Raw genomic sequence first — 9,193 nt, 5'->3', positions numbered from 1 at the left:
TTGTAATACAAAAATATTGCATACCAAATACACACATCTGATTTCTTCTAATCCTAGTTCATCTTCCTTGCAGAAAGGCGCTAGTCTGCCAAAAAGAAAAAAAGAAAAAGAAATTTTAAACCAGCTGCATTTGCCACTCCGCGGACAGAGAGATCTGCCATTTTCCATTTCTACAGAGCAAGAGAATGCTGGGTGGGGAGTGACTCACACGACAGCCTGGAAAGGTGTCCCCGGGCCGACAGCTGCCGAGGCTCCACAACTCACCAGGTCTGTCTGGTCAGGACACTTCAACATTACGAGTTTTTTCAGTCTGAGTAGTCAGGAGGCCGGGGAGTGTCACAAAGATGGAGGGCAGGGGAGGATGAACAGCGGAGCACAGCTGTTCCAAGCCATCCACACACAACCCTCAGAACCTCCGAGTCCGCCTGCGTTTCTGAGATTTACTGGCACAAAAGATGTTCTCTAATCAAGTTCATAGTAAGCATGGCGGAATTTTTCCATCCCAAGCCCTAAGTAGCTGATCTCATTATAACATAAAAAGTGATTTATCAAAATATTTTAGTCTTAAAACCAACAGAATATAACAATGATCGGAGGTTCTCCTGTTGTGCTCTGCACCCCTTAATGTGTGTAATTGCTGAATAGCCACCTTGCTTTTCAGGAAGCAACAGCATTTCAGAAAATTTCCCTCGCTCCTCAGGTTTTTGCATGGTTCTGAGACCATTCTAACTTCTACAAGCTATTCTTGTTCAAGGGCCCACTCGACAGCAGCCTGAAGATGCCACAGCCACACACAAGTGTGAAGACACTGAAACACAGAGCAGAGGATTCCAGGACTAGCAGAAAGCCTCCACAGGCCAAAGGGGGCTTCACATTTTCAACACATTCAAGTTCCGAGCAAGTATTTGCAAATTCCGCCTTCCTGAAGAGCTGCTGAGAGCTGCTCCTTGGCTACCTCAATTAAGCTCCTAACAAGAGCCCCTTGAAAGATTTCCAGTCACTGGAGAAAATCAAACTTACTGCAAGGGATGATGGAGCCCACCCAGCCTGAGAACAGGCTGACACCTCACTCATTCTCCGGTAGAGCCTCCCCGTGTTCACAGCTCAACACCAAGCTGTCACTGACCTGTGTCCACCTTCCTTTAAGCTGCCAGACCCCAGTGTACATGGGCAGAAAATATCCTGCATCCAAAGAGAGTATTTTAGTCTCCCCCAAATCCATGCTGCTGACAACAGACTATATAGGCTATTCCTTGAACAACAGCATCATCGTGTAGGTGACAGTTCAGTCCTGGTGCCATGTCTGACTAAGCTGTTGCGGATTCATCCACAGAAGACTAGTTCCTCCAAGTTTGAGTCCTTGCTGCGTGTCTCTGAGAACACTTCTGGCTTCTCTTCTGACCCGCCCACTGGACCCACCTTACCAACTCAGGCAAACTACTAGAAGTCAGAATGTTACTAGCCTGGGGTGGACGGAGTATCATAACTTCTGCACAGAGAAAAGGCTTCCAGCATAGCGCACTGAGCCACCTGCCCTCCTGTCAGAAAACGTCAAAGGATTCTGGGTAACCTATAACAGAGACCTCAACACGAAAGTACCACTTGCAAGAAAATTATAAAAATCACCAGTAGCAGATTAAAAAACAATTAATAAAATAATTAAAAAAAAAAAACCCAGAAGCTGACACCACTGTTAAGATCAGGTTAGAACTTTATCCTGGTCCCTAAACCAAAACTCCTTGTTTTAAAAGCACAGGTGTGAGAGGCAAGCCCTTAGACTCAGCTACTGAGTTAGAGCTAAGATCATTCAGGAAGATGGGGCTGGTGAAATTCTCTATTAGGACAGATTTTCCCACTATCAAAACAAGGAAGCCTGCCTCAGGCTGCCTAACCTCTAACGAGGGCGGGCTGGAAGAGTTTTACATGGGTACATTCTGTGGACCAGCCCTCACCATGGTCCCTATGTAAGCCATAGCCTGCCATGCCATTAACTGAGAAACTCCAAGAATGGCCCCAACATAGAGTTCATCCCAAAGCTCCTGATTCCAACCAAAAGCTCCCCATTCTAGCATGAGAAGACTGTAATCACACCATCAATAATACCACAGCGTTTTCTGACACTGGGACAAGACTGAAAGACCCAGCAGAAGGAAGCAGAGGAGGTGTGTCTTCATCAAGAGATATCTGGCCGGGCTGGAGAGATGGCTCAGAGGTTAAGAGCACCGACTGCTCTTCCAGAGGTCCTGAGTTCAATTCCCAGCAACCACATGGTGGCTCACAACCATCCGCTATGAAATCTGGTGCCCTCTTCTGGTGTGCAGATATACATGGAAGCAGAGTGTTGTATACATAATAAATGAAATCTTAAAAAAAAAAAACCAAAAAAAAAAAAAAAAAAAGAGGTATCTGGCCACAGTATAAGGAGAAGAAATCCAAGCAAACTAAGCCTGGCATTATGGGGAAGAAGTGAGTCACTGGGACTAACATCTTGATAGCACATGCGTAGAAAGACACACACTGCAGTAGAGTATGTGTGTCCCAACAGGCTCGCTCATCCAATACTCACTCCCTAGCTGGTGGTTCTGTTTTAGGGCATTGGAGCCTCACTGAGGGAAACGGTCACTGCAGGGGGGGACCTGGAGGGTCATGGTGTGCCCAGCTCTCTCTGCTTCCTAGTCCACAGAATGTGAGAGTCCCAGGGGCACACTCCTGCTGCTGCAAACTCTGCCAGCAATGAGGGGCTACATCCTCTCGAAGTCCAGCCAAAATCAGTCCTTCCCCTCTTGAGTCATGTCTGTCAGTTAGCTTATTACATCAGCAAGGAACGCGAATGCTGGAAGGTCACCTGTCACGGTTCCCAAGGTCGTAACTCCACAGTACTCACGGGAAAATACTGGTAAACCGAAGAAGGAAAGCTACTCCATAAATTAATCAAAAGTACACAAAAATATGAAGGTTCTGAAAACGCAAGGAACTGTCGCAGACAGGATGGGGTTAAATGAACTGCTGAACGCAATAGGTGCCCTAGGACACTGTAGTTATTTATCACTATTATGTCACGCTAATTTCTCAGACTTGACAAACGATCCTCACAGCACATTAACCTGAAGGCGGACACACAAAGCAACACAACCACACTGAAACTGAGTGAGAGTATGCGAAAACTCAGCCTTGGAATTCTTCCTGCAAAGCAAAACAATGCCAGAATAAAAAGATAAAGAAAATTCCGCCTGGCTATGATGGCACATACCTTTAATCCTAGCATTTAGCAGATGGAAGCATGAGGATTTTAAGTCAGCTTAAACTACACAGTAAGAAAGACCTTGTCTCCAGACAAAACAAAACAAAAGGCAACGAAGTAATCAACAAAAGATTCTAGTACAAAATGAAATGATTATTAAATGTAAGAATAAGAAAAAAAATTTTTTTACCCATAGCTAGGAAGAAAATAAGTGAGAACAGAATAAATGTAAAAATATCTGGGTGTGGTGGCGCACGCCTTTAATCCTAGCACTCGGGAGGCAGAGGCAGGTGGATCTCTGAGTTTGAGGCCAGAGTGGTCTACAAAGTGAGTTCCGGGACAGCCAGGACTGTTACACAAAGAAACCCTGTCTCAAGAAAAGAAAGAATCTCTCTCTCTCTCTCTCTCTCTCTCTCTCTCTCTCTCTCTCTCTCTCTCTCCCCTCATCTCTTTCTCTTCCCCTCCCCTTACTCTCCTCCCTTTTCCCAATAAACTTCTTACATAAGTTCTGGGGGGGGGGGGAGATTGTTATACCCAGCAAAGGTATCTTCTAAAACTAACAGAAACTCAGATGTTTCCAAACAAACCCAAGTTAAGTAGTTGTGAAAACCAGCACTGCAGAAATTTCTTAAAAGAATCCTATGAAGGGAGAAGAAAGATCACGTCATCCATGAGAGCTATGGGAAGAAAGGGGCCGGTGAACAGAGAAGAGCCAGGGAAGGACCAATCATGCCCAACATAGCAGATGAGCAACCCCCAAACTAATAGGAAAGAAGATATATATATATATATATATATATATATATATATATATATATATATATATATAAATATATATATATATCAGTAACTCAGCCTCCCAGAATAGTGCCTAACAAAATATGGAAGTGATAATCATTTTCAATAATAACCTAAATGTAATGGGCCTCATATAAAATATAAATATAAAAACCAATATAAAAACACAGACTGAATGACTGGATCAAAACACAAGAACCAGCTATGTGTTGTCTCTTAAAAATACATTATTTAGACAAAAAATGCCCCAAACTGAGAGTCAAAAGATGGAAATCAGCCCAAAGGAAACTGTAGGCAAGTGACAAAGTAGACTTAAATACAGACCTTGTCAAAAGAGATAGAGAAGGGCATCAACAATGGAAGACATTCATCACCCAGCATTGGGGACTCCAATTTTGTCAAACACTGAAAAGCATGAATGGCCATAGGTCCTTCATAGGTCCTGACATTAATAGTGGTGAGAGGCTTCAATACCCCACTCTCGTATTCAGAGAGGCCTGTGATGGTTACTCTCGTCAGCGTGACAGGATCTAGAACCCTAGGAGACAAACCTCCTGGCATGCCTGTGAGGGGTTCTCTCAGTTAACTGTGGTACAAAGGCCCACCCTCAAATAGACAAGCATCATTCTGAAAGCTGAAAAGAAAATGGAAAAAACTAAAAAATTTCTATGACTGCAAAATAAACTATATTTTTGACTTTAACTTTTGTAGTCATAGAAATTTGTTTATTTTAAGACAGACCCCACTACAAGCAACGAGACTGAAGCTATAATCGTCTCCCTACAAAGAAAAGCCCAGGACAACATAATTTCACTGCTAAAGTCTACCAAGCTTTTTTCCAAGGATTTCATTTATTTGTTTGCTCTGTGTGTGTGTGTGTGTGTGTGTGTGTGTGTGTGTGTGTGTGTGTGTGTGTGAGTGTGAGTGTGTGTGTGAGTGTGTGTGTGAGTGTGCGTGTGCGTGTGCGTGTGCGTGTGCGTGTGTGTGTGTGTGTGTGTGTGTACGTGCACGCACCATGCACATCACAGCACACATGTTGTTGTCAGAGGACAACTTCTGGGATCTATGTCTTCTTCCTACCCCTGAGGGTGGATCTCAGACCACCGGGCTTATCCACTGAACCATTTTACTAACTCTATCAAATTTTTAAGGAAGATCTGTTACCAACACTTTTTTCAAACTGTTCCACAAAATAGAAAGGAAAGGCTGTATTATCCTGATACCAAACAAGATAAAGACACAACAAAAAATAAAACCAGAGACCAATTTCCCTGATGGGCACAGAAGTAAAACATTCTTAACAAAACACTTGCAAACCAAATTCAAGAACACAGTAAGACAAACATACATTATGACCAAGTAGAATTCATCCAAGGATTGCAAGATTCTTTCAACATCCACAAATCAATAGATACGGTTTTCCACATAAATACTCTTAAGGACAAAAATCAAGTGATCACCCCAATGAATGAGAAAAGCCATTTGACAAAGTTCAACATGTCTATCATCATGATAGATGTCCTAGAAAAATTAGGAATAGATGGAGTATACCTCAAAATAATAAAGGCAATATATCACAGACTAGACTAAGATAGTGGTGCCCACTCTCTCCATTCATAATTTAGTATTATGCTTATAGTCTTAGCCAGAGCACCAAGACAAGAAAAGGATTAGGAAAAATATCCATTCACAATAGTTCCAAAAATAGTAAGATAATAAAGCATCCAGGAATAAACTTGGCCAAGGAAGTGAAGAATCTTTACAATGAAGATTTGAAGACAGTAAAAAAAGAAGATACTAGATGATGGAATTGTACTCTGTATGCCCTCAGACTGACAGAATTAATATTGTGAAGATGTCTACACTAACACAAGTAATTTACAAATTCAAGAAAAGCCCAATGAATGACATTCTTCACAGAATTAGAAAATATATTAATCCAAAAATTCATATATATAAACACAAAGAAACAGCCTAAGTAATCATTATCAGAAATAACTAGTTGAGGAATGTCAACATCTGATCTCAAATTATATTACACACACACACAGCATAGTAGGCACAAAAACAGACATGTTGACCAATGAAACAGAACACAGGACCTAGAAATAGACCCACATACTGGAATAAATAAAGTCGCTCAACAAATACGGCTGGCCAAATGAGGAAGAATGAAATTAGATTCTTATCTCTCACCCTTAACAAAAAAATCAATTCAAAGTAGATCAAAGGATCTTGATTTAAAACATGAAAACACTAGAGGAAAATGTATCTGCCCTTGCCAGTGTTTGCATTAGTGGCCACACACCCTTTGGGTGTGGCTTGAAGTGTGCACCAACCAAAAAGAGGGACGCGTGAGGCGGGACTTGCATCTCTCTCTCTCTCTCTCTCTCTCTCTCTCTCTCTCTCTCTCTCTCCCCCTCTCTCCCTCTCTCCCTCTCCCTCTCATCTCTCTCTCCCTCTCTCTCATATCTCTCTCCCTCTCATATCTCTCTCTCTCGGATCAGAAGGGCAGAGAAAGGCTGTGCTGGTTCTTTATTATTATCTGTGTAGGTTGTTTCCCCAATAAAACACCCATTTAACATCTATCTTGGGTCTAATGAGCTGATTACCACCGCCTTCAGGAAAATACTTCAAGATACAAGTACAGACAAGAACTTTCTGACCTGGATGTCAGTAGCACAGGAAATAATAGCACAAGCTGAAATTTGATTTTGTGCACAGCAAAGGAAACTATGAGCAGAGTGAACAGAGCCTACAGTGAGCAGCCTCTCTTGCTGGCTTTATACTTCCCATGGGTTGACAGCAAACATGCAGGGGCTGGGGTGATGACGGAACGGGTGAGAGCACTTTTGCTTTGCAAGCAAGAGGACCCAAATTCAAGTCCCTGACACTGGCGTGAAAAAGCCTAGTGTAGCTACATATGCCTACAACCACACACTGGAAGAAGGCAGATCTGAAAGCTTGCTGGCCAGCCACAGTCTAGCCAAATGGCGAGCTTTAGGTTTAATGAGAGACCCTGTCTCAAAACAGAAGGTGAAGAGCAGGAGAGAAACAGCCTGACAACCTCCTCTGGTCTCCACATGTATGCACGTGGATACTCACACACTCACACAAATGTACCCATACTACATACACACGCATGCCCCCCAAAAAAGAGAATATATAAAGAACAGCAAACATTTACACCAAAAACAAAAACAAAAACAAACCACACACACACACAAACAAATCTGCCAGTCAGATAGGCTAGTGGAATGAACAGACAATTCTCAAAAGAAACAGAAATGGCCCATATAAGAGCTTTAACACATGTTCAACATCTCCAGCCATCAGGGAGATAGAAATTAAAACTATTCTGAGATTCCATCTCACACCAGTCTGAATAGCTGTCATTAAGAAATGACATTAACAAATGACAACAAATGCCGGCTAGGATGTGGGGAAAATGAACCCTTATTCACTGTTAGAAGGAATGCAAACTGTTGCAACTATGGGAATCAGTGTGGGTTCTCAACAAGTCAAAACACAGAACTATCACATGGCCAAGCTATACCTTCGGGCATGGCCCAAAAGGGTCTGCATCCTACCAGAGACACAACCATGTTCATCGCTGCCCTAATCACAATAGCAAAGAGATGGAACCATGGAGAAGAAAATGTAACTTGGGTAGAAACTGGCAAAATATTAAGCTAGGTCACAGACTCAAAAAGACAAAAATCACATTTCTCCTCATGCGCAGATCACAGCTTATGCTTATCTGCATAGTATATAAGTGACGGTGAGAGTAGACAGAGTATAAAACTGAAAGAGCACAAAAGAAGAAAGCGTTGCTGGGGGCGGAGCCAATAGGACTGAGGAAGGCGTGGGAGCAGAAGGGAGGCTTGGGAAGGGACAGAAGGGGGGGAAGGAGGGGCAAGGTGGTGGAAGGACCACCAACAAAAGCCAAGTTTTTGAAAATGTCAGGATGAAACCTAGCATATAATGCTGTATATGCTAATTGAAAAATGAAACTGAGTGAAAGGGAACTGAATAAAATGGACCAGTTCTCAGTTACCTTTATGAAATAATAACGGATAACAGGTAACACTCATCCTCAGTACTTCCCTGTTACGATAAATCTTTCTGACAGAGCCACCCGAGCCCTACCACCACGTGGGCAGTCTACGCCAGCCGCCGGCCTGAGTTAGGGCCCCAATTAATGCACAGAGAGACTTGCATTAGGTTCAAAGCTGCTTGGCCAATGACTAGGATCCTCATCTGTTAGCTCAGTCTTAACTATCATAAATCTATATATTTTATAAGACTTATCTTATCGGACGCCTTATTGGCGTCCCTCCTTGCTGGTGGATCACATTGCGCCGCTGGAGGAAGAGCGGAGGGGCAAAAGGACACTTCCTATTTCTCCTTTTTTAAATATGAGTCTCCTTGCTATGTCACTTCCTGCCTGGATCACCACTTCTCTACTACATTTCCCAGAATCCTCTTTGACTCCTAGTCCTGTCTAACTTGCTGTCTCATTAGCCAAACAGTACTTTATTCAATAATCAATAAGATAAACATACACAGTACATTCCCCATCACTTCCCTATCCCTGTCCCCACCTACACACCTTGCTATGAAAAACAGGCTGGCCTTGAACTTGAAAAACGCCCATGTCAGCCTCCCAAGTGTTGGTATTACAGACAGGCATGGTCCACACACCCTGCCTAAAATCTGCACAACACAAATGTAACTGATGATATGGAGCTAGAGAAAGAGGTAGAGAGACAAACAATCTTTAAAGAAAAAGCCAGAGTATTTCCACATTATCTGAAAACTGATGCTTAGGAGGAACCACCCAACTAAACAAACACTGGACAGACAATGATGTCCATTATAGCTAAACTGTAGCTGTGAAAACTCATCACCTACAGAAACAAGGGGAAAACACCCGCAAGCAGCAAATAATCTATTAACCTAGAATTCTATACCTACCAAAATATTTTTTCAAAATGTAAAGGCAGATGTAAATGTAGTGATATACATTTATATCTGTAATCCTAGCATTAAGGAAACAGGATTGTGCGTTTGAGACAACTTATTTGAGCTAAACTGTCTCCAAAAACGTAAGTAGTTTTGTATACAAACATACTCACATATGCATGCAGGAAC

Source organism: Cricetulus griseus, chromosome 9, assembly GCF_003668045.3.
Source record: "Cricetulus griseus strain 17A/GY chromosome 9, alternate assembly CriGri-PICRH-1.0, whole genome shotgun sequence".
Lineage (NCBI taxonomy): Eukaryota > Metazoa > Chordata > Mammalia > Rodentia > Cricetidae > Cricetulus > Cricetulus griseus.
The sequence above is the reverse complement of the archived record's forward strand: the minus strand, read 5'-3'. Positions refer to the sequence as shown.